The sequence below is a fragment of the Pinus tabuliformis genome, chromosome X (assembly GCF_031772625.1).
Source record: "Pinus tabuliformis cultivar Carrire ecotype Pingquan chromosome X, CPIR1, whole genome shotgun sequence".
Classification (NCBI taxonomy): Eukaryota; Viridiplantae; Streptophyta; class Pinopsida; order Pinales; family Pinaceae; genus Pinus; species Pinus tabuliformis.
In genome coordinates, this window is record NC_142308.1 from 505,567,764 (window position 1) to 505,595,576 (window position 27,813).

Sequence of the window (27,813 nt, forward strand, 5' to 3'; positions counted from 1 at the left end):
TAGAATTGGCCGGTTTAGTACTGAATCGACCATTTTCATTGAACCGGTTAGTTTGGTAAAGCCACGTACAATGCAACATGTGGGGCCTAATTTGTTGTTGTTGTTGTTGTTTTTTTCTTCTTCTTAGTTGACTATTGGCCGATAATAGGTGCCTAATATTCAAGCCTATGGCGCTACTATTGCTATGCAATTCATGGTAATGTTAAATTCTTAAAGTAAAAGTGACATTTTCCTTTATCTTTCATTTTCATCCTTTTACTTAAATTTTTAACGTTACAATGAAATGACTCAAGATGTTTGAGAGTGGTTTTGAAGTCATTGGATTTCATATGGAGAAACTAGAATTTTAGATTCCACTCAAAATCCAGTAGACTTCACAGTTTTTCAAGATTTTAGGATTGGGGGGATTGCAATATTTCCATTGGATTTTGTCATGTAGGAGGCTATGGAACTAGTATTTAATCAAGAGCACTAAGCCCTTCTATGTACCTTGATGTTAGTGGCATTGTTGTTAAACTCCTCTATCATGCTCCTACTAAAAATGTACTCATCACTCAAACAAAATTTTGAATTGACTTGCTAAGCATTTTCTATCTTATTTTAATGCTTAGAGGGTGATATAAATGATGAAGATCCCAATATAGACAAAGATTTTGATGATATGTAGGTAGTTGTTGTAGCATGATTTTTTTCTGGATGCTAGAGGCCATCTAGGGCCTGTTTTTGATGTATTTTCAGTTTAGAGATGGATTGCACTCGGTGTTATTTTGGTTATGTGCATCCTTACATGCTATATAAATGAGAACTTTTGCTTATTTTGCACATGAATATATATGTTTTTCTTTAAAATTTGAATGTTTTATGTTTTTTTGGTTGATCGGTTTTTTGGTCTGGCTTTTTATCAGTTCTAGTCCAATTCTAACCGGTTCTCGGTCCAAGGGGTTTGTCGGTTCGATCACTAGTCCTATTCTGATAACATTGACTCGTAGTCCATGATGGTTAATCGTCAAAATAGTAAACATTAGTAGCTCAACGTTCCACTTGGACATCATTAAAGAATTCACCTTTGAAGAAGAAATTTATTTTCTAATGGCTACTTTCTTGGTCCATTGCTCAACTAATTGGTCCTTTGGGTCTCTAATGGCTAGTTAGACCCTCTAGTGGTTAGTTGACTTCACCAACAATTATTTTTGACTTGACTTTTCCCTTTGGTAATTTGACTTAGCCACATGGAAGCTGGATCTCCAATGCCCTTGACTCTCTGACAATTCCGACACTTGGGTATGTTGAAATCGGCCTGGATTTGAACTAGGTATCTCTCATAATCTTCATATCTTGCCTAACATTGCCACATCATCACCTGCCTGCCACATCGTCATGCCCTGTGTTGGAGCTCTAACACTCGTGGGAATTTGGAGAAATTAAGACATGGGTTTTGTTCCTCTCATTTTGTAGACCAATTTTGACATATTACATGTCAAATTATGTCAATATTTGCCCCTATAAGCCTCTTGGAAACCTGTCCTGCCACATCATCATGCTCAAGTGGACAATCCCTAACACCCTTGAGGTTTTGCAAAATTTGAAACATGGGTTCGTTCCTCTCATTGGGTAGATCCCTTTTGACGTAATGCATGTCACAAACAACCCAATGTTGCCTTTGTTCTATCACTTGGAAACCTGTTTTGACCTGTTGACCAAGTTTGACTAAGCTATAACTAGCCACTACTATCTTTGAATGGAAAAAATTCGGTGTGGCATGGATTCCTCTCTTCAAACTACACATTTTGAGATGAAGTTGTCTTTTTGACAACCAGGGTCACTTTGCATTTGGAACCATGAATTGCCTTGAGAAATGTGAAAGGTTGTCAAATGAGGCTGCCATTCTCTAAGAGTTGTCATGCGGAATACTGCACTAAAGCCAAGGTCACCTACAAACTCCATAGACCACAACCATGTGGAATGACATAGGTGCACCTTGATGTGGGCTAGACCGACCCCTACACTAGTGATCACCCCTACAAATGCAGGCTCCCATAAAACCATGAGTTCACAAGAGAGGCCATACAAGGCCCTTTAATCCTGTATAGGACAAGAGTAACCTGAAGTGAAACTTCAAGGGACCAACCATGGTCTAACCAAGACAACAAGATACAAACTCTAAAGGCATGACACAAGTATGGGATACCTAATTATAGACCCTCACATGGTTTTTACATCACTTTGACTTGTGACCTTGGGCTTACAATGGTGATGATAAACGTGGATTTTTTTTATGTACCCTTGCTGACATGCGGGGTAACAGGTTCCTCGCGTGTGTGAGAGTTGGCTGGCTGATTAGGGTTGGTTTGTACAGTTAGGTAACAAATCGGTCCAAATTGGGCTTGTTTCCACAAAATCTAGTAGGCCTTGTGAGGGGACTCACAAGGCGAGGGCCAGGACCTATGGCAATAATGATGAAGGATTACCACTGTCACCTCTGCAATGTTCCTTCCATTGTTTAGTGGGATTTCACCATAAGGAGGCTTCCTTGTATTCACCTATAAGGATATTCTAATTAGAGGGCTCAAGGTGATATTAGTAGGCTAGGGAAGGATACCTTAATGATGGAAAAGGCTCAAATCTTCTCTATAAAGGAGCAAGTATACTAACCCTATACTAGACAAGGACTTACTACAAGCTAGAGCTTATTGGTATGCAGTGATAAAGGAGTACTTAGACATGTAGAAGTTAGAGAAAGAGTTTACTTAGTAACTAGATCAATAAAGCAATACGGGGAACTGTTAAAATTGGCAACTAGGGCCAAACTCCATGTGGGTCATCTTATTTATGGCAGTTGATATTTTTCATGGATCCCTCTCATCGAGAGGTGTAGGATTGATCTAAAGAACATTCGATTCTGATAAGTATTCATGGAGTTATGAATTTATTTGTGTTATAAGACAATTCGTCAAGGTTGGCCAGCAACCAAATAAACCCCTCATGTGCTCAATGTTTTAGGATAAAAGGAGATGACTTGAGAGTCATTTTACACACAACTTCTCTCTTGATTTCTCTCCACTTGTCTTGGGTTTTAGTGTGAGAGAAATCTAGGAGGAAGAAGCCCTAACGCTGCCCTACGGAGAAGCCCTAACGCTGCCCTATGGAGAAGATAAAGCTCTAACTGCAACAAGGGATAGGCTTGTTGTAGCAAGCCGCAGTCCCTTATACACCTACAGGTCTACGTTAAGGCTAATAAGGAGGGCGTAAGGGCTAGTTGTGACTGCTGGGGTATAACAAGCCAACGTGTGGTTTAGGAATGCTAGGGAAGGGTGATCATAGCCTTGGGACAGATGTTGTGAAGGCTGTCCAAACAACTGTTAGAATACCCTTACCAGTCCAACAATGTGGCAATCAGAGAATCCCCTAACAGTGAATTGATGTAAGTGCAACAACATGATATAATAAGGTGTGACAACATTGTAATAAAGGTGCAGCATGTAAGGGACAACAACAAGACATGGTGTTGCAATAGCAATTGGGACTGCAGCAAGACATGGTGTCGCAATAGCAATTGGGACAACAACAAGACATGGTGCTACAAGGGACAACAACAAGACATGGTGCTGCAATAGTAATTGGGACAACAGCAAGACATGGTGCTGCAAGGGACAACAACAAGACATGGTGCTGTAATAGCAATTGGGACAACAACAAGACATGGTGCTGTAATAGCAATTGGGACAACAGTATGGCAAGCAAGGTGCAGCAAGCACATGGTGGCAAAACAAGGTGCAACAATGGCACATGATGGTACATGATGTAGTACAGTGATGGGTACTGTCATGATTGATGAAGCATGATAAGATGCAACATTGTGATGATGGGTACAGCATGGTGCAGCACGGTGAGGTGTAGCATGATGACGAGATGCAGTACGATGATAGGTGAAGGAGTCACCTTGGAGAATCAGTTGAAGCAACATGTCTTCAACTAATCTCATGTATCATCTTCTTAGAGATGATCTATGCTCTTATCTAGATAAGTCAAAATGTTGACTTCTGTTGTAAATGTACTATCTCTCTCTCTCTCTCTCTCTCTCTGTGTTTAACTATTGAAGAACATATAAGAAGAATTGATCAAGGGTTTCCCAACATTGGGGTTTGTCCCTGGCTAGCGCCACATCTTGTGTTCTCTTGTCTTCTTTGATTTATGTTTAAGTTCTATTTGCAGTTTACTTTAATGCTGATGTGATTGCTAATCTAGAAAAGATATTGAGCTAACTGTGAAAATTGAAATAAATTGCTCTAAGCATAGAACATACCTAAAATTAACAGGAACCCTCATATAGGCTTCAAGTTGAAGCTTGGCTAGGCTTTAGGGTTTCTAGGGAACAATTTTATTTGGGAAGGATGACATCAACCCTATTAGGGGAGGATTCAGCACAACAAATGCTAGATTTTGCATTTAAAAGGTCTAAGGAGGCAAACCTTAGATTTTCATCCACAAACATCCACCCAAAATAACCCTACAAGCAAATCAGCCTTAGAAAATCCCTAGCAACTTGCCTTAAAAAGCCTAGGAGAGATAAAAGAAGGGAAAATATTTTAGTTTTAATGATTTTTGATCAACACAACGTTGGCTAGTGCCTATTCTAACTTGGGCAAAGGGTAAAGTGAAAAAGACCTAAGGATTCCCTAAGTCTTTTGTCCAAATAGATGTTGAAGAATCTAGGGCAAGATGATAATAATGATTCTTCTAACTACGATAACTACTTATGATGTCTTTTCACTTATTAGGATTAACTTCTTCTTCTTCTTCTTCTTATTATATTGTGTTCTTCAATCATCAAACGACTACCAAAAACAAGAAGATCAACAAGATACAAGTACACAAGATATAGTCTCCAAGCCAGGGAAAAAACTCTCCTCTTGAGAGGAAAACCTTTCAATCTCTTCTTATAGATTCTCTATTGGCGAATACCAAGACCTTTGACCAACACTAAAGCCCTTCCAAGACCAAGATCAGTTTCTCAAGAAATGTGCTTGCTTTACTGCTTTCCAAACCCAGCAAAATCTCTTCCGGTAGTACCTCTTCAACCTCCAGCCACATATTTTCGGCCCTAACTGCAGATCTGCAACTTCGACCCCTCGACAATAGCTGCTACTTTGCATGTGTGGATAAGAACTGCTTCTTCTATGCCTCCAGTTGCCTCGCTTGACCTAATTTGACTTCTGGATCTAGAAGGGGACTTTGTTGACCCTTCTTTCAACCCTTTTTCATCATATCGAGCCCTCACAAGGAAACCCTAGCGAAAAGCTACAGAATTTCAACCTTCTTCTTCGCACGTGTGGAGAGAAAGAGAGAGAGAGAGACCCAAAACAATTTTCCTTCTTCTTCTGCCTTCTCCGCTATCTTTTTTGCTTCTTCCTTCGCTTGAGAGAGAGGATTGATTGTGTCCAAATGAGGTTGAGTTGCCTCCTATATATAGGCTTCTAGGAGTACGAATTCCAACTTCTACGCCAACTTGACAGGTTGGCAGGCCGACTTGGTCTTGGAAGGCTCAGTAAAATACAAAAATATTTCTTCTTACAATTTACAAGATGCCCGATGGGGTCTTCATATTATGACAATGTCCCTATTTGACTTCTTGACCTAGGACACTGCTAGAAGCACTTTCAATTAGTGCTTAACCTATAAAACAAATTTCCTGGGCAAGAAACCCAAGCTCAATAATAATAATAATCATTTTTCTTTCTTTTATAAAATACAAGAATCAAAAGTACATTTCATATTTATGAAGACCGAACCTAGTTACACTTTCTTCAACACTCCCTCTTAACTAGGGAGGTATTCATAAATGGTACATGGCTATTCTCAATACTGAAGAGATCTCATAAGAAGAGTCAAACTAGTAATCCATCTGTATAGCATCATTATAACCAACATTGTCACATAGCAAGGCCTTGACTAACAACTCTATCTCTCAATAGATCAGAGCACAATGTTGGTGAGACCAATGATTATAGACACCTTCATCATTGTCTCTCAAGGTACATACCCACCCGGGTGTTCACCGAGTATGACCTTCTAGGACTATTCTTATCTTGGGTCCCCAACCCTCAAAGAATATTGGTCCTCTTGCCTACTCTTATCTTGGATGCCCTACACATCCTCAAAGAGTATCAGACGCCGGATGATTACTCAATCCTCCATTCTTTCTTCCAAAATGAAGAAAAAAATGATGTGTCTATCTCTCCCTCTCAACTCAACTAGGGAAGATATGTCAACCAATCCAAGCTTGTTTCTAAAATACACAAGCTTCTTATTGGGAAGAGATTTTGTCAAAATATCAGCAGTTTGATCATTAGCTTTCGAATGTAGTGATACTTGTTGTTTATGTGCTTTGTCTTTCCGTGAAATGCCGGGTCCTCAGATAGTCTTATACAACTGGTATTATCACAATGTATTGTGGTAGGGTCTAACGGTCCTACAAACAAATCAGATAACATCTTCTTTAACCAGACCGCTTCCCTGCTTACTTCACAGGTTGCAATGTACTCGGCCTCAACACTACTCAAAGCCACCGTCTCTTGCTTTCTGCTCATCCAAGAGACCATGGAGGATCCCAGTCTAAACATCCTCCTGTAGTGCTTCTTCCATCCTTCTCGCTGCCTCCCTAGTCAGAATCAATAAATCCTTCTAGATGAACATCTTTTCCTTTTTCGTACTTCAGGCAGTAGTGGATGGTTCCCTGCAGATATCTCAGTATATGCTTGGCAACTATCCAATGATTATGTCTAGGCTCCATTTGAAACTCACTGAGAGCATTCCCTGAAAAACATGTCTGGCCGAGTATTTACTAGATACATTAGAGAGCCAATCAGTTGTCTGTACTTAGTAGGATCCACTGGATTGGATTCAGAATTCCTTAACATTTTCAAGTTTGTGATCATCAGAGTTGTCATGGGTTTGCATTCCATCATATCAAATCTTTTCAATAACTCGATCACATACTTTCCTTGTCCCATGTAGATTTCATTTGGTTCCTGCTAGACTTCCAGTCCCAGATAATAATGCATAAGTCCTAGATCACATCGTATTCCGCTTCCAACAACTTCTTACATTCTTGAATTCTTTCTTCATCACCGGTTATTAGAAGATCTTCTACATATAGGAGAATGATGACAAGCTTATCATTCTCTACTTTGATGTAGAGATTGGGATCTGCCGTGCTTTTCCTGAAACCTAGTTTTTGCAAGTATGCATCCATTCTAGCATACCATGCCCTAGGAGCTTGCTTGAGGCCATAAAGTGCCTTCTCCAATCTGCAAACATGAGTTTCTCTATCCTTTACTTCGAATCCCAATGGTTGTTCCATGTAGACTTCATCATCTATGGTACCATTCAAGAATGTTGTTTTGACATCCATTTGATGTATCTTCCATCCCATTGATGTTGCCAGAGATATCAGAGATCGGATTGTGGTATACCTTGCTGTGGGAGCAAATGTCTCTTCATAGTCAATGTCTTCTTCCTGAGAGAAGCCTTGAGCCACAAATCTAGCCTTGAATGTATCTATACTTCCATCTGCAATATGCTTGATCTTATACAACCACTTAGAGGTTACCACTGATCTGCTTTCCAATCTTGGGACAATTTCCCAAACTCCATTCTTCATAATAGATTGGTATTCCTCATTCATTGCATTCTTCCATTCTTGGTGTTTGGCTGCTTCTTCAAAAGTGGAAGGTTCATCTTCAATGAGCTTCGACATGTATGCTGCATATCTTAAGTATATTTTGGGTTTCTTGCTCTCCCTGAATCTTCCTCTTGCGATGTGACCTTCTGCTTCTTGAAGTGTAGAAGTTAACCAGTTAGGTTTCTTTCTTCTTTTAGGGAGAGAGATTGGTTCACTGGGACCTTCTTCTTCATGATGAGAGACCTCTTCTTCCTTAGCAACTTCTTCCTCAAACATAGGAAGATCCTATCGGATAGGAGATCTTTGGCTTTCTTGAAGGCAATGCTCTCATAAAAAATTACATCTCTGCTTACTTCTATTTGATGTCCTTCCTTTATGTAGATCCTGTAAGCCTTGGAAGAGTTGCTATATCCAACGAATATTCCTTTCTTGCTTGCGAGATCTAGCTTCTTTCTTTTGTCCTTGGGAATGTGAATATATACAGGACACCCAAATATTCGGAGATGATCAATTTTTGGTTTCTTCCCAGTGAAGACTTCTGCTAGAGTTATATTGCCAAGTGACCTGTGAGGACTTCTATTTCTATGTATACTGCAGTCTTCGTTGCTTCTACCCACAAAAATTTCAGTAGATCTTGATCATGGAGCATAGCCTTGACACTTTCTTCTATGGCTCTATTCTTTCATTCATCTACTCCATTCTGCTTGGGAATGTGTGGAACTATAAACTCCCTCTTAATACCAGCCTCCTTACAGAAAGCAACGAGTTCTTTGGAAGTATACTCACCTCCATTATCTGACCTTAAAATCTTTATTTTTCTTTCTGTAAGATTTTCTACCTCTGCCTTGAATTCTTGAAATTTGATGAATACTTCGTGCTTGGATTTAAGTAGATAAACCCAAGTTTTCCTTGAATGATCATCGATGAAGGTAACATAATATAGATGACCTCCAAGTGATTTAGACATGGGACCACATACATCAGAGTGGATGAGATCTAGAATCTCTTGAGCTCTAGATGTACTATGTGCAAATGGTTTCTTTGCATTCTTTCCCCGGGCACAACTTTTGCAGACTCCTTCATGGTCTTGTTTGAGATTTGGTATCCCATTTACAATGGAGTTTAGAGTTGGTAAGATCTTGTAATGAAGATGACCTAATCTTCTATGCCAAAGTTCACACAAACTTATCTCAATGTGGACAAGTGCTTGACTTAGAGGAGATGAGAGTCTGTAGAGTCTTCCTTCTCGAACCCTAATGGTTCTAGCTTTTTCAATGCTTGAATCTTTAGCCTAAACTACTACTTTACCATCTATAAAAGCAACCCTATCTCCTTTTTCTTCTAATGATGAAATGGAAATAAGATTTTTGCACAAACCTGGAACATATAGGATGTTGTTGAGATGAATGTTACCTCCTCCTTCCAGCTCGATTGATGTAGATCCAATGCCTTCTACCGGATAACTCTTGTTGTCACCAAGCTCCACAGAGTATGAGGACTTCCCTTTGGATAGGGTTTTGAGTTGCTTGTGAGATCCAATCATGTATCTTGAAGCTCCACTATCTATCACCCATATATTTTCATCTTGAAATGTTCTAGTGAGGGCTGATAACAATCCTTCATTCTTTGAAGATTTGAGATCTTTGGAAGAGAAGAAACTATTCCATACTGCCTTGAAACTTTGCTTGATGAGACTTGCTAATGATGAACACTTCTTTTCAAGCCTCTTCATAAGAGAGTTGACCTTCTTCATGCCCTGTGCGAACCATAGCTCTGATACCATGTTGAAGAATCCAGGGCAAGATGACAATAATGATTCTTCTAACTACGATAACTGCTTGTGATGTCTTTTTGCTTATTAGGATTAACTTCTTCTTCTTCTTCTTATTATATTGTGTTCTTCAATCATCAAACAACTACCAAAAATAGGAAGATCAACAAGATACAAGTACAAAAGATGTAGGCTCCAAGCCAGGGCAAAAACTCTCCTCTTGAGAGGAAAACCCTTCAATCTCTTCTTATAGATTCTCTATTGACGAATACCAAGACCTTTGATCAACACTAAAGCCCTTCCAATACCAAGATCAGTTTCTCAAGAAATGTGCTTGCTTTACTGCTTTCCAAACCCAACAAAATCTCTTCGACCTCCAGCCATAGATTTTCGGCCCTAACTGCAGATCTGCAACTTCACCCCCCTGGCAGTAGTTGCTACTTTGCACATGTGGATAAGCATTGCTTCCTCTATGCCCTCTAGCTGCCTCACTTGACCTAATTTGACTTCTGGATCTAGAAGGGGACTTTGTTGGCCCTTCTTTCAGCCCTTTTTCATCAGATCAAGCCCTCACAAGGAAACCCTAGCTTCACTGTAGAAACCCTAGCAAAAAGCTGCAAAATTTCAGCCTGCCTTCTTCTCACGTGTGGAGAGAAAGAGAGAGAGAGAACTAAAACACTTTTCTTTATTTTCCTTCCTTCTTCGCTATCTTTTCTGCTTCTTCCTTCGCTTGAGAGAGAGAGGATTGATTGTGTCCAAATGAGGTTGAGTTGCCTCCTATATATAGGCTTCCAGGAGTACGAATTCCAACTTCTAGGTCGACTTGACAGGCTAGCAGGCCGACTTGGTCTTGGAAGGCTAAGCAAAATACAAAAATAATTCTTTTTACAATTTACAAGATGCTCGATGGAGTCTTCATATTATGACAATGTCCCTTTTGACTTCTTGACCTAGGACACTCCCAGAATCACTTTCAATTAGTGCTTAACCTATAAAACAAATTTCTTGGGCAAGAAACCCAAGCTCAATAATAATAATAATCGTTTTTCTTCCTTTTAGAAAATACAATAAACAAAAGTACATGTCATATTTAGTAGACCGAACCTAGTTACACTTTCTTCAACAATAGATCCACTCCAAAACCCTTGCACACCTAGCTCGACCATAAATGACCTCCATGAGATGGTTAGTACCAACCATAAGGGCAATGACTATCTTGAAATGGGGACTAAGAGGATGGGTTAGGACAAGCCACAATGGTCTAGAGAAACCACCTAGATGAAAAAAACACTTTATGTAAATCTTTAAGCAATGAGAATAGTCTACTACAATATATAAAATACAATGGTCACACTTTTGGCTGATCATGATGCAAAATACAAATCATCGTGATGGCACTATTGATCAAAGAACCCTAGGCTTTGACATCATCTGAATATATACATGAGATCAACTTAGATATTGGAACAAATTTGGTGAATAAATTAGGTACTTTGAAATGAAATTGAAGGATAACATGACGGATGGGGACATTTCCCTCAAATTCTTTGTTTTAAGTGGAGCTATTGTTATTGTCTTCCTTTGATACACTATCTTTACCCTTTTCCCTTCTTCTCAAGGTTGTAGAGGTTGCTCCCTTTTGTTTTCAATTGTTTTGTCTTCTACATCTAGGAAGGAGGCCCCCCCTATGATGTAGCCAAGATTTGATTCCTTGATTATTAGATTAGATTTACCTACTTTTCTACCCTCTACCTTAGCTGTTTAGGATAATTGAGGGCCCTGGACTTCATAGGGATGATATTGGGGCCCTGCTTGCTCCTCCTTTCTTTTTATGCTTGTGTCTTGTTACTCATGTATATACAGGGGTAACCATAGGAGAAAATTTTCACCTATGATGTAGATTCCATCCAGTAGCCTCATGTGCCCCTCTGGCAGTAGCCTCTTAGATGCCTCTCACGCATAATTGGTTAGCCCATTCATTTGATCAACATGTTCATCTGATGAAGGTGGGTCAATAACCATGATGTACATTAGCCATTGTTAAATACAAAGTGCGTACAATTAATGTTTTAGGCCTCTAGGAAAGGATCGTGGGTTGAAGTCAAATAATGGATCATGATGTTTGGAAGTCACACTTGTTGCCTTATTTCACCTTGCCAATCATCTTTTCCTTCTAGTCCAATGTAAGCACTTTGGGGCTTTTCTTTCACTATCCAGGAGGTGCACGAATAGGAGGCCTATATAGAGATATCATATCCATATCTTTCCATATTTAACACTTTCCATCTATTTCTCACTTTGTTGTCCTCTCTTTTGGGTTGGTTCTTCGTAGTCACTTGTACTAGTTCCTTGCTTGGCCTCATCCTATGAGAAGAGGGCTTAGAAATACGCAAAGGTTGATGCAACTGCAAAAAGAAAGAAATAAAAAGCATGTGTCAAATGTTAAAATGCAAAAAAGTGGCAGGATGAATTATGATTAAGAGGCAAGTTAACTTGAACTCGACCCCCTCATGTAAGGCCATCACCTTAGCCCCATGCATGTCATGATTTATCAAAATAAAAGGGACTTCAATAAACATCCCAACCCCTATGAGCAATGAATTGTCCATACTAAAGGGATTCTGAAAAGAAATTGAATAAAGCATGCAATGCAAGGCAATTAAAGCAAATAAAAAGGTTAATTAAAGGGTGGAAAAAGTAGTGCCAAGGAAAAGTGATCCAGGGGGATATTGGTGGCCACCCACCTATTCCACTTGGACCCCCAACACTATTTCTTTCAGATTGTTTCTTTCAGTTTCCTTAATTGTGGCACAATTTACTATTTTTGGCAGTTTTTTGGGTCCTGAACTTCAAGAGCCGTTTTGAGGCCCTAAACGACATTTTTTTTGGAATTGCAATCTAAAGTTGTAGTACTCGGATACTAGATAGATCTTTCTAACGAGGTATCGTACGCGTCAAACAAAGATCGTATGCCAAAGTTATGACCCTGGGAAGTTGGTGTACCAACTAATCTCAACGGGGCCCACAAACTTTTGGCACTTCATCTCCTATGGTAGGTTTTTGGATGTTTGGGGTTTTCCCTTGTTTCTCAATAATAAAAAGAACTGCGAGCCTCATTGTAACACAGTTCAGAAGGCATGTAGCCCCCACATCTCTTCTCAGAGATAAGCTACCATCGCCTGAGCTAGTTTATTTCCATTTTGCATGTAAACAACATTCAAAACTTCGTTATTAATGAATTGAAGTTCTGTTTTCGCTGTATCTCCATGTTTCTATTTATATCTGTATTTCATTTCATTCCTGCATAAATCTAGATCAGTGGTATCAAAGCGGTTTTCTCTCTCTCTGTTTTTCTGTGCATGTCTCCAACAAGGTCGGGGTATAAGGAGTTAAGGCTTGAACTGGTTGAACCTTTGCAAGACCAACCTCGCTGACCTCGACGACCTCCCATGGCGGAAGAAAAGAAAGACGAGGGAGCAAGAGATCCTTTCAAAACATTGCTTGAAGAAGCCCTCGAGCAACAAATGGACAAGATGATGGACAACTTTGCCCAGATCCTTTGGTGGATGCCCATAGACGACACTTCTTCATCTAGTAGCCACCCTGGAGGCGCCACTCCCTTAAAGGTACAAGTCAACTTTGACATTCCCATATTTGAAGGCCAGATAGATGTAGATGCTGTAGATAAATGGTTAAATATTTTAGAAGGATATTTTTCGGTTCATGATTTTTCCAATAGGGAAAAGATTACTTTTGCACTCCTTAAAGCTGCCCCACGTCAAGGACTAGTGGGAAACCTACTGTGAGTAGAGGAATGAGAGGGAACCCTCACTGTTTTCAGCCACACCCACTTGGAATTCTTTCCAAGACACCATCAAGGAACAATATTACCTTGTTGGGAGCTATGAAGATAAGTACATAAAGTGGACCACACTGCGCAAGGAAGGGACCAAGACGTGCCAGAGTTCACAAATATTTTTCATACCCTTCGCACGAAGTTGGGTATCAAGGATTCTGAGCAGCATTTGGTACTCAAGTACCGCAACTGTCTACACAAATACATCCAAGATGAGATGGAGTTCCTGGACATCTCCTTGCTTGGCGCTGCCTATCGATATGCTGTCAAGATTGAGCAGAAATTTAAACAGAAGAAGTGAGACTTTGGATCTGCAAATCCAAAGCAAGGGAAAAACGCCCAAAACTGCAAAACAAAGGACAAAGCCAAGGCAGGATGATCCAGGACAACCCATTGAAGCCGCAAGCAAAGAATAACACTACGACGACAAAGAAGAACACAAGAAAGTGGTGTGAGTTCCATAAGAGCCTTACTCACAACACAAGTGAGCGTTGAGCCAAGCAACCACTGGTGGCCGAGCTAAAGGCTTTAGGGTCACATGCGTGTTCCGACTCTAAGTTAGAACCTGACAAGGGGAATGACAAAGGGAAGCAGATTATTGATGTGGACCCCAGCGCCACCATTGCCACTGCCAAGATTTAGAAGATTGAGCCCGAAGATCCAAAGGAGGGGGAGCGTCTCGTCCACTCACAGATGTGGGTAAAGGGTTTGCCGTTGTAGTTCATTGTTGACATCAGGAGCCAAAAGAACCTCATTTCATCTGAGGTCGTGAAGGGGTTGGGCCTACCGATCACACCACACTCGCAACTGTACATCATCGGGTGGCTTCACTAAGGACAAGATCTCTATGTCAGCTAACAATGCCACCTTCACTACAGCATCAAGCCCTTCACGGATGAGGTACTGTGTGATGTTGCTCCTCTTGAAGTTTGTAATGTATTATTAGGCCAACCATACTTGTGGAAGCGTCATGTTGTGTATGAGTCGAGGCCTCGCATTATAATTATTACTTTGGGTTGTAAGTTATACAAAATACCAGAGGTAGACTTGCCTACCACTAGCTCTTTAATCTCTGCTAAACAATGCAGTAAGATCATCTCACAGATTGGGAAATTTGTTTTCTTTTTGATTCGTTCTCAAAGTAAGGGGAAGATCGTGGCCACATCCGTGGCCCCCGTGAAGGGTTCCACCCGACAATAGAAGCAGGTGGATAAGTCGTGGAAGAATACAGGGACATCTTCTCCTCACCCACAGGGGTACCTTCGCACCAGTGATGATAATATCAACGAGATATTGCTGATAATCGAAAATATTGCGATATTTTCAGCATGCCGGAATATCGCCGAGAAAATATTGTGATATTTTGGCTCCCAAAAATATCGCGATATTTCCGAGATATCGCCGATATCTCGGCAAAATATTGTGCGACGATAGAAAATATCGCTGGGCAGGCTAGGTCGTGGCTAGAAAAAGGGAAATTTGTCTTTTTTTCTTCATTTCTGTTTCTGAGTGTTGGAGAAGGAAGGGGAAGAGTTTTTTGGTGATTGTCAAGGAGGGATTGAGGATCAAACAACGATTATCACCACCAACTAAGATTTTTTTGTGGATCAAAGATTGAAGAACAGTGAGACAAACTTCATTTCTTCCATTAACCGGTATGTTCTTAAAAACCCCTATGTTAATGATTTTTTCATAGATTTAGGGTTATGCTTGCTTGCCTTTTTGCCTACCTACATTTTATTTCTTTGTTTTTTTTTTCCATTTGCTATGATTTTCATGCCCATGAGCCAATGCAAGGGTTTTCTCCATATTTGGACAACAAGCTTCATTTTTTTTTTTCAACTTTCTTATGCACCCTCTTATTTCCATTTTTCATTCACATTGCAAAATGCAAATAATGTGGTAATTTTTTTTAAATGAGGTGGTTATTACTTATTATTTTTTGTGTTGGGGGGTTTAATGCCAATTTTTTGTTTTTTTTTTTTGTGCCCTAGGTTTGAATTAGTTCACTACAAATATCAAATATGCCAAAAGCCTTGGACCCATTTTGGGAGTATGGGGAGCTTGTTGGTGGGGCAAATCGGGGATATATATCATGCAAATTGTATGGGACCAAGATGTCAGGAGGGGTTACGCGATTGAAATACCATATGGCTAGACTCCCTGCACATGATGCTGATGTAATGCCTTGTATGGTTTCTAGTGCGGAGGTTATACAAAAAGCTCTTGAAGCAATTGCTGAACAAGACAGAAAGATAACTGTTAGGGAGAGGGCATTGGTCTTAGATAGATAGCTGCTAGTTTTATTTGTTTTGCTACATATAAGTTTATAACTCATGATGATGAGATACTTTTATATATGTGATGTTATTTTGTTTGAGTCCTTGATTGGACAATTATCAGGGATCAGCAGGATATGTGATGTTATTTTGTTTGAGTCCTTGATTGGACAATTATCAGGGATCAGCAGGATTTGGTATCACCTTTGAAGTTTGATGTATCATTTCTATTTGACATCATATATATCAGTGCTTTTTTCATATTTATGTGCCATTGTGTTTAGTTCATGTTGTTATTGCTTTATATGTTTAAAAATCTGAAAAAAAATGAATATATTATGCATTTTTTATGCTTGCTAATATTTGCCGATATTGCCGATAAGATGTTTTCTGGACCCTTGCTGATATTTTGCCGATACCGATATTATCAACACTGCTTTTCACTGTCAAGTCAAGTATTCGATTGATCCGACTTCCAAAGCACCTCTACCCAATGGGCTGATATATTGCCACGCTATTATGGAAAATGAAGAAATAAAGCGGTAGATCCAAGAGTTGCTGTAAAAAGGCACATATGACCAAGTTTCTCATCTTGTGGGAGCTCGCTTGTACTTGTACAGAAGAAGGATGAGACCTGGAGACTCTGCATTGACTATTAGACACTAAATAAAATCGCTGTCAGGAACAGGTATCCAATCCCACATATTGATGACCTTCTTGACCAGCTCAAAGGGGCTAAATATTTCAGCGAGATCGTTTTAAATTCTGGTTATCATCGGGTTCTAATAGAGCCCACGGATGTATGGAAGACCGCCTTCAATTCCAAGGAGGGCCTTTTTGAGTGGTTGGTCATGCCGTTCGGGCTGACAAATGCCCCTGCAACTTTTATGAGGCTGATGGATGACATCTTGTGACCCTTTACCGACTCGTTCGTGGTTGTATATTTGGACGACATCCTTATCTTCAGCAAGAGTTGGTAGGAACACTTGCAACACATTCGACAGGCCCTTCAAACCTTGCGGCAGCACAAACTATGTGTCAACTTGGAGAAATGCACCTTTGGCATGGGCCAGGTCCAATATTTGGGTTACATCATTGATGAGCAAGGCGTGCATGTCGATCTAGCTAAGATTCAAGTCATTCAAGATTTGTCAGCCCCGACCATTCTAATAGAGCTTTGCAGCTTTTTGAGCCTTGCCAATTTTTATCGAAGGTTTGTGTTGGGATTCTCTCATATCACATGGCCTTTGAGTCAAGTTACCAAGGGTGGAACGAAAGAAAAGTTTTTCTGATCCGAGTCCCAACAAAAGGTATTTTTTGAGCTGAAGCACCACCTCTGCTCTACACCAGTACTCACATTGCCAGACCTGCAACAACCATTTGAAATTGAGATAGACGCCTCTAACTATGCTATTGGTGCAGTTCTCACCCAGCAAGTGCATCCGGCGGCCTATCATAATGAGACACTTTCCAACACAATTCGGAAATACCCCACCTACGATAAAAAGATGTATTCCATCATGTAGGCTTGTCGGCAATGGAAACATTACATTCTGGGGAAGGAGACGGTCATCCACACAGATCATGGACCCCTGCAGTTTATAGTATATACAAACCCAAGGGAAGTTGCAGAACGATCGCCAAAAGAAGTGGTCCACATATATGCAACGATTCCATTTGAATATCAACTAGAATAAGGGCAACAACAATCATGTTGCTGATTGACCGAGTTAGCCACTGGTTGCAACATTGACCATTGTTCTCAACTCTTGTGGCCATGAGACGTCTAGATGGCCGCAACTATAAAAAATGATCCAGAGTTTGCCACCACATACAAGATGCTAGTGGATGGCAAGCAAGTTCCAGACTTACACCTCCAGGATGCATTATTATGCTACTTGGGCCACCTTTGTGTTCCTTCAAACAAATGTGCCAAGCTGATTTGGGAGGCACACTACAGTCGGGTCACAGGACACTTTGGTGTGGAGAAAACTGTGGCCGTACTACAAAAGCATTTTTTCTAGCCAAACCTTCGATAGGATGTTGGAAAATACATTAGATCTTGGACTGCTTGTGCCATCGCCAAGTCAACTATTAAGAAGCAAGGCTTGCCTACTCCTAACCGTCATTGGGAATCCATCTCCATGGACTATATGTCTAGCCTTCCTTCTACCAAGCATGGCAACAACTGTGTATTTGTGGTCGTCGACAAATTTTCTAAGATGGCCATATTGGCTGCCTATAAGAAGAGTATCATAGCCGAGGCCACTGCCAGAGTCTTCTTTGAACGAGTGTGGGCACATTTTGGGATCTCGCAAGCCATTATATCAAATTGGGATAGTAGGTTCCTAAGCGCATTTTAGTTGAGCCTTTGGTCATTGTTGGACACCAAGCTCACCAAGTAAACTGCATTCCACCCCTAGACTGATGGCCAGACAGAGGCCGTCAACCGGATGATTGTGCACATACTACACATGTACAACTCTAAGCATCCGCAGACATGGGATGAGAGTCCTACCTATGTGTTGTTAGGATATTTTGACACATAGGAAATAGTTCAACCGATGATCAAGTTGCAGAGATCTTTACAAAGGCTCTCACAGAGGTGAAGTTTACTAAATTTCGATTTATGGTTGGAGTTCAGGAAGTTGTCATTAAGGGGGGATAGGCTCTAATGCCTCCTTCATTCTCCTATTGTGTCATATTTGTACATCCTTCAATCCTATCACAAGTTGTTCTTAAGGTGGGATGTTAGGATATTTCGACACATAGGAAATAGTTAAGTATAACTTGGTCTAGTGTAGAGTTAGGTAAAGTGTGTTTCTTTACTATGTACTTTTGTAACTTAGAATTTGACGGTCATGATATGTTCTAGACATGAAGTGATCCGACGGTTCATTCTCTCCTTGGTATTACCGACACTTGATTCGTGGCTTAACACCCAATTGGTCCATGGTCTCTATTTAAAGAGCATGGAGGGTCATTTGTAAGGTGACCGTTCATGAGAGAAGCTTGTGTAAATTTTCTTTCTTTTACATTAATAAATTGCCTGAAGTGGGCGCGTTGGCTCAGTCTGTGGATTGTTTCCCTCTTTGAGGGTTTTAACCACGCCAAGAATACTGGTGTATTGACCTATGATCTGTTTGTGAGTGGTGTCCTTTGGTGTTCTGTCCGAGGAACTTACCCTGTAAATTCCTACATGTGTAACATAGCTACAAAGCTCTCCATAGCTCGATTGGCCACAACCCCTTTGAAGTGGGCCTGGGATTTCAACCATTATGCCCCCTTGATGTTGCACTATCTTTTGCAACCACGTATGAAGAATATGCCCATGTTCAGTTCTAAGCTGATAAAGCCACTAGGTTTATTGAGCACATTCAACACATCCGCCAACAGGTTCATGACATCATGGAGAAAGCCAATGCCAAATACAAACAATGACATGATCAACATCGGGTGCCCCATGAGTTTCAGGTGGGCGACAAAGTTTGGTTGCATCTGTAGAATGAGTGCCTTGCCGGAGCCCATTGTAAGCTTTGACCACTCCGATACAGGCTTTACACCATCACCAAGGCTATGGGAGACAATGCTTTTGAGCTTAGTATTCCCTCATTCCTTGGCTTGCACCCGTATTCAATGTAGACTGCCTTCGACCGTACTTTCCACCATTGCTGGACACATCAGACATTGTTGAGTAGTTGACACCAACAAAGCTTAACCCGAACTGCATTGAACAAGCCACAACTGCTTGGATCATGGACACACAGATCAAGAACACTCACAAACAAAGGATCCCACTGTATCGAGTTGTTAAAGCTTGCCAACTCCTGCACCAGGGCAAGTGGCTCACCAGGGAACAAGTTTAGCAAAAATTTCCCCATCTCATGGAGGCACTCAATGCAATGGGGACCATTGCTTCCTAAGGGGGGAGGACTGATCCAAGTGGATATTGGTGGGCACCCACCTATTCCACTTGGACCCCAACATTGTTTCTTTTAGACTATTTCTTTCAGTTTCCTTAATTGTAGCACAATTTACTATTTTTGGCAGTTTTTTTCGGGTCTTGAACTTCTGAAGCTGTTTTGAGGCCCTAAACGATGTTTTTTTGGAAAACGGGCAAACTCGTTGCTTGTGGTAGGGGTTTGCAGTCGAAAGTTGTAGTACTTGGATAAATCTTTCTAATGAGGTATTGTACACGTCAAACGAATATCGTATGCCAAAGTTATGACCTCGGGAAGTTGGTGTATCAACTGACCCCAACAAGGCCCACAATCTTTTGGCGCTTCATCTCCTAGGGTTAGGTTTTTGGATTTTTGGGGTTTTCCCCCTGTTTCTCAATAATAAAAATGCATGCGAGCCTCATTGTAACACAGTTCGGAATGTAGCTGCCACATTGCTTCTCAGAGATAAGTTACCATCGCCTGAGCTAGTTTATTTCCATTCTGCATGTAAACAACTTTTAGTACTTTGTTATTAATGAATTGAAGATTTGTTTTCGCTGTATCTCTATGTTTTTTTTTATATATATCTTTCATTTCATTCTTGCATAAATTTGGATAAAAAAGGTAACTCAAGTAATGCAAGCGATCCCTCCAGAAAGGTGCTCATGGATGATGGTCTTGCATAAACAATGTATAAGACTATGACACCTCTCATAAAGTCCATCCTTGACCATATCACTTATTCACTTATGCCTATTGATTGAAGGGTCGGCCTAGGAACTGTTCCTCCCCTCGTGTTTGGAAGCACCTAATAGGGGCAATTGATGACCCTCTCGTACCTAATTTTGTCAACATCTATGAGGTCTTAAACTGTTGTGAAGTTTGAAGGAGATACTTAATGTGATATACTTTATGGCTTTGACTTTAAATATAGTCCACTTTTTATGCTTCATCGAATCTTGTATTCATGTAAGTTAATCTTACTTGATTCCTTGAGCTTATGTTTGATTATGATCTAGACATGGTTATGGTCCTTTCGGTGGATATTGGTGGTGTTTCTCTTGCACTTCATTGATGATGCTACATACACTTTGGAGGGTGTTCCACTTGATGATGGCGTGGCACACTTCTGCATCATCTAGACCTGGGAGATTTCATTCTTGAGCTAGGACATTGCACATATGAGATGATATGGTACCTTGTACATGACACGGGGGCTTGGATGGATGATGTTGGGCTTGGGGAGGCACCTTCTTCATGATGAGATGTGACCCTTGGACGAGGAGACATGCCTTTTGATGGTTCATTGTACCTTTTGAGGAAAGATATGTCTTTTGAAGATGACGTTACCCTTCTTGAGGCTTTACACTCACGTATGACCTTTTTGAGGGCATTTTTCATTATATTTTCATTTTTGAGGCTACTTTGGGGGTTAGATTTGGACATATCTACCTTGTATCATGGATTTTTATGTTTTTAGGGATTTTAGTCCTAATTTAGGCTAAGTGCTTGGTTTCCCTAGTATAAATAGGGGAGTGCTAGCCTTCATTTTATCATTGCACACTTGAGAGATGTACTTCTCTTGGATTATTTGTCTTTTTCTCTAATTCGCTATGGAGCACTAGTTGAGTGACTTTTTTGGGGACTTGTTGAAGTGAATTTTGCACTCTTTCATGGATGGATTATGGTGAAGCTTGGATGAATGCATGACAAACCTACAAAGTGGACTTCTTTTATCTTGGTTGTTTATGGATGATTGCAATTAAGTATTAAGCAAGTGGGCATGGTATTTTGCTTTCATTATCCTTCTTAGACAAACCATTCTTCCAAGACTTTGAGGAAGTAGCAAGTGGGCTCCTTCCCTTATCTCATCTTTGAAGATTGAGAACCTTGATTCAAACCCTAGGAAAGTGAGTGGAGCTACCCTATTCTTTTGAGTCTTGAATCTACTCCAAATCTATCAAGTTTGCTATTCCTAGACTCCATTAGCCCTAGATGAAGAAAGACACTAGTCCTATGTCTCGTGTCAATCACTTAAAGCTCTAAAATTATTTTCTATATTTGTTATAAGGTAAATTAGGATATAATTACAGCAAAATCAAATATTTGTAACATTTATTGTCTTATATGTTATTTTCTTAGGGTTAGAAATTGTTTAAAACATATTGGAAAAGCAAAAGTGTCATATTGGGTGCATTTTTCAGCCATAAATTAGGGCTGATGTATAGGGTTTTAATTGCTGTTATATGTCTTTTAACAAGAGAAATTGTTGTAATTAATTTCTTGTTTAGTCTTATATTTAGCCCTCAATTTTCACTTTATTATCATAGTTTCTGGGGCTAAATTTGCTGCTGTTTTAAACTAGTTGATTTCTGCAATTGCTGATTTTACATGCTAGTTTACTTCAGCTAAAGGTGATTTCTTGATTGTGTGTTTGGGGACCTTCTTTGAGCCTTTATTGGTTGACCTAAGCTTCTAGAAGAGCCATTGGTCCCTTTGAACTCTATTTTGGAAATTACTTACAAATCCACCTTAAACCATTATTGCTTAACCTTATTCCTTGGTAGTAAATCCTGGTAGAACTCTTAGAGGGAACTTAACTTAATTTGATTGGGTTATTTGATCCGTCAGATGTACTAGAGAAGCCTCCCTTGTGTTGGATTGTATCCATCACTAAAATGAAGGGAGTAGTTGCTAAGGTGACAGTGGTGACACTTCCATTGTGGTACATTGACTAGGTCACTTACTGAGTCTTTGCACTAAGTTGCTAGATTTTGCTATAACATGTCTTAAAGCCATATCTATTTTGGCTTTTAAGCCACCAATCTCCAAGGTTACACTCTTTTGTAACATTATACATCTCATTCAAAATTCTTTTAGCTACAACAACCTTGTCTAACCTTGATAACATGAAGGATGGTAGAAGTTCCTCCCCCCTTACTAGCCTAGTCATCTCCCTTACCAGCTCTACCTAAGCTAACATGGTATCTAGCTTCTTTTCCATATCTTCTTAGAGTTTGTTTGCACAACTTGAAGGAATGAGCATGAGCAACATATCATCCATAGTATTTTCTTATGGCCTCTTGGGACAAGCATGTTTTAAGTGCTGACATGTCTTGCACTGCCACACTTGAAAGGCATGTTTACACAATCAAGCATTTGTCTAAACTCTATCCCCACTTCTATGTCAATCCCATTAAGGAGACCATCCCCAACTCAACGTAAATGATATCCATGGAGGTGCTCTCCATTCTTTTAGTCTTCTTAGCAACAATGATGAAACTGCCAAATCTATTATTAATAACTATAAAAATTTCTGAACGCCAGAGTTTCAAAGATAAATAGGGTGGCTTTACCCATATAGTGGCTAGGTTAGTTTTCCATCTCAATGGATTGAACCTAGATTGCTGGTAGTTCAGGGTTAGGACCGAATTCTCCCATAATTATGTATCTTTACCAATTTTGATTTTCGTGTTCTTTGGATATTAAAAGGAAATTTATGTATCCTTTGAGTACAGTGAAATTTTTTGGAGTATAACCTAATTTATTTTCCCATTTTTTATCTATACATTGCTCAAGGATTTCCCCCTTATCCTTTTAGCAAAGAAACACCTAATCATTGTTGTCTTTGGTATTGTAGGGTTTTCTCTTGGATTGATTCATAATCTACACAGTCTTCTTCTTCATTTCTTTCCTTTCTAAGTTTGAGAACGCTTGCCTTCTTTCTCCTCCTACTTCTTTTATAAATTTATTCTTTCGTCTAGGGGAATATGCTTTTTATTTGGAAGCCATTTCCTTTCTTTTGTGATAAAAATCCTTTTACTTCTGGGGGATCCAATACATTTGGGATTTATGTTTTGACAGGTTATTGTATACTACTTGTTGAAAATATTGGACTCTACTTTAGCTACAAAGGAACCATAAGGGAAAAGACATATAAGGCTTAATTGTAAGGGTGTTGTGGTCCTGTAAGGCTATGATATTCAGAATGGCGCTGTCAACACAGGAAGCTCTTTCAACTGTGAAAAGCTTCAGTTGCAAAAAACAATGGTCTCTGCAATTCATCTAGCCATTTATGGGAGGATGTATTCGTCTGCTCGATCTACCTTCCTCTTGATTTATGAATCCACATTTTCCTTCAGGAATAGGCGACCTTACAATTCCCATTTCATGATCTACTGTAGTCATGTCTTTGAGTGGATGGACTAGACCACCGCTTGCATGATTGAATTGATGTCCTGGGGGTCAAAATTGTTGAGAAACCTATAAGGCAATAGTTAGGATGTTTCTCTTATACTTGATAATTGCTTGTGGTGTCTTTTTACTTTTTCTTACTTATTAGCTTCTTCTTGTATTATTATGTTATTCTTATCATCAAACAACTATCAAAACAAGAAGATCAATAGTACACAAGAACACATGATATAGGTTGCAAGCCAGGGCCAAAACCTCTCCACTTGAGAGGAAAACCCACAAATCTCCTCTTCTTATAGATTCTTCAATTGACGAATTCCAATAACTCTAGACCAAGACCAATACCCTTCCAAGACCAAGTTCGACCTTCTTGATGATGTGCATCCTTTGTCCAATTCAAGCCTAGTCAAATCTCTTCCAATGTCACAACTTTGACCCCCAACTACAAAATTTCGGCCTCTACTGCAGGTTTGAAATTTTCGGCCCTTCCAGCCACTGCTGCCTTCACATGTGTGAGCTGAATTAGGGCTTCCAGGGCATCTCTAGACCTTCGCTTGAGTTTCTCTTTCTTTTAGGGCTTGCGGATGACCTAATGAGCCTTCCTTTGACCTTCTTTCTGCACTTTCTCCAAGTTCTATCCCGCAACAGAAAACCCTGGCCCAACAGCAGAAACCCTAGTCCCCTTCCTTCACATGTGTGAAGAGAGAGATAGAAATAACCCAAACACTTGTCTTCATCCTTCTTCGCTGGCCTTTTTCTTCTCCTTCACTTGAATGATGAGAGGATGAATTATGTCCTAAGGAGGTCGAGTTCCCTCCTATATATAGGCCTCCAAGGTGGATGAAATGCCCTAAAATAGGGCGACTTCTTAGCTGCCAGGCTGACTTGGTCTTGGAAGGTATCTTGACACTTTAAAATACAAAAATAATTATTTTCACAAGTTACAATGCTTTGATGGGGTCTTCCTTATATGACAATGACTCTCTTGACTTCTTGACCTAGGACAAACCCTAGAAGCACTCAATGGGTGCTTGACCTCTGAAATAAAAGACCTTGAGCATGAAATCCATGCTTCAAAAATAAAAATAATAATTTTTCTTTCATTTTACAATATACATGACTCAAAAGTACATTTCATATTTAGGAAGACCAAACCTAGTTACACATTTTTCAACACTCCCTCTTAACTAGGGAGATATTCATAAATGGTACATGGACATTGTCAATTCGAAGAGATCTTATAATAAGAGTCAGAAACCATCTGTTTAGCATCATACCAACTAGCATTGTCACATAGCAAGGCCTTGACTAACAACTCTATCTCTCCACAATTTCACAGCACAATGTTGGCGAGACCAATCACTGATAGACACCATCATCATTGTCTCTCAAGGTACATACCCCACCCGGGTGTTCACAGGATATGTCTTTCTAGCATTGTTCTTATCTTGGATTGCCAATCCTCAAAGAATATCGGTCCTTTACGACTACTCTTCTCTTGGATGCCCTACCTCATCCTCAAAGAGCATCGGATGCTAGTGCTTACTCAATCGTCCATTCTTTCTTCCCAAAGTGAAGACAAGAATGATGTGTCTACCTCTCCCTCTCAACTAGGGAGGATATATCAACCAGTGCAAGCTTGTCTCTTAAGTACACAAGCTTCTTATTAGGAAGAGATTTTGTTAATATGTCAGCTACCTGTTCATCGGTGGAGATATACTGTAGCTGCAGCACACCATCCTGCACCAGCTTTTGAATGTAGTGATACTTGTTATTTATATGCTTTGTCTTTCCATGAAACACTGGGTCTTCAGACAACCTTATACAACTGGTGTTGTCACAATGTATCACTGTAGGGTCCATTGGTCCTTCAAACAAGTCGGACAACAACTTCCTCAACCAGACAACTTCTCTGCTTACTTCATAGGCTGCAATATATTCAACCTCAGACTACTCAAAGCAATTGATTCTTGCTTTCTGCTCATCCAGGAGACCATGGAGGATCCCAAACTAAAACATCCTCCAGTAGTGCTTCTTCCATCCTGCTCACTGCCTCCCCAGTCGGAATCTATATCCAATCAAGTGGACATCATTCCTCTTATCATACTTTAGGCAGTGGTGGTTTGTTCCTTATAGATATCTCAATATATGCTTGGCTGCTATCCAATGATCATGCTTAGGCTTGACCTAGAATTAATTGAGAACATTCATTGTAAAACAAATGTCTGGTTGGGTATTTACCAAGTACACATGTGAGGCAATCAATTGTCTATACCTGGTCGAATCCACTGGGCTTGATTCAGAACTTTTTAGCCTCTTCAAGTTTGTGATCATGGGAGTTGTCATAGTTTTGCAATCAATCATGTCAAACCTCTTCAACATCTTGATCACATACTTTCTTTGACCTAGATAAATCTCATCAGGTCCTTGCCAAACTTCTAGTCCCAAATAATAGTGCATTAGCCCTAGATCCTTCATGTTGAATTCTGTTGCCAATTGTTTCTTGCACTCTTGAATACGACCTTCCACACTTGTCATGAGAAGATCATCCACATACAGAAGAATGATTACGGGTTTTTCCTTCACAACCTTGATATAGAGATTCAGATCAGCAAAACTCTTCGAGAAGCCCAATCTTTGTGGGTATGCATCCATCCTTGCATAACATCCCTTGGAGCTTGCTCAAGGCCATACAATGCCTTCTTTAACCCGCAAACATAAGTTTCTCTATCTTTGAGTTCAAATCCCAAGGGTTGCTCTATATAGACTTCTTCATCAATAGTTCCATTCAGGAATGCAGTCTTGACATCCATTTGATGGATGTTCCATCCCATCGATGCTGCGAAAGAGACCAGTGAACGTATAGTTGTATACCTTTCTGTAGGTGCAATTGTCTCTTTATAGTCGATGCCCTCTTGTTTAGAGAAGCCCCTAGCCACAAATCTTCCCTTATATTTATCAATACTTCCATCTGCTGCATGTTTAATCTTGTAGAGCCACTTGGAAGTTACCACAGGTATTCAGGCCTAGGTACAATCTCCCAAACTCCATTTTTCATCAATGATTTATACTCTTCATTCATGACATCTTTCCATTCTTGATGTTTGACAACCTCTTCAAAGGTGGATGGTTCTACTTCTATTAGCTTTGTCATATAGGCTGCATACCCAAAATATCTTTTGGGCTTCTTATTTTCCCTAAATGTGCCTTTGGCTGCTCCATGTCCCTCTGCATCTAAAAGAGTAGATTTCAACCAATTAGGTCTCTTTCTACTTTCAAGGATGACCACAGGTTGCACGGGTTCACTAGGACCTTCATTTTCATGATTTGAATCTTCTTCCTCCTTGCTACATTCCTCTTCAAATATCGGAAGTTCTTTGTCCCATCGGGAGGTCTTTTTATTTCTTAAATGCAATACTTTCATCAAACATCACTTCTCGACTGACTTCTATTTGGTGTCTTTCCTTTATGTGGATCCTATATGCCTTTGAAGTATTACTATAGCCAACAAATGTTCCCTTCATGCTTGTAGGATCCAACTTCTTTCTTTTATCCTTCAATATGTGATTATAGAGAGGACAGCCAAATATTCAGAGATGATCCATGCTTGGTTTCTTCCCAATGACTGATTGTTCAAGAGTCATGTTGTCTAGTGATCTGTGAGGACTTTGATTTTGAATATATACAGTAGCCTTTGTTGCTTCACCCCACAAAAATTTTGGCAAATCTTGATCATGTAACATGGCTCTTACACTTTCTTCAATAGATCAATTCTTTCATTCTACAACTCCATTTTGTTCGAGATTGTATGGGACTATCAACTCCCTCTTAATCCCAGACTCCTTACAGAAAGCTATGATTTCCTTTGAAGTATATTCTCCTCCATTATCAGACCTTAGAATCTTTATTCTTCTTTCTGTAAGGTTCTCCACTTCAGCTTTGAATTCTTGAAATTTGATGAATACTTCATCCTTGGATTTCAACAAATAAACCCAAGTTTTCCTTGAATGGTCATCAATGAATGTCACATAATATAGATGACCTCCAAGAGACTTTGTAGACATAGGACCACAAACATCAGAATGAATGAG

General features: G+C 39.9%; 1 protein-coding gene across 1 annotated transcript in view; it reads left to right on the forward strand.

Annotated features, from left to right (window-relative positions):
• RPS9 (ribosomal protein S9) overlaps positions 1-27,813 on the forward strand; it is a 69,023-nt gene that overhangs the window by 34,743 nt on the left and 6,467 nt on the right. The gene's annotated exons all lie outside the window — the stretch shown is intronic.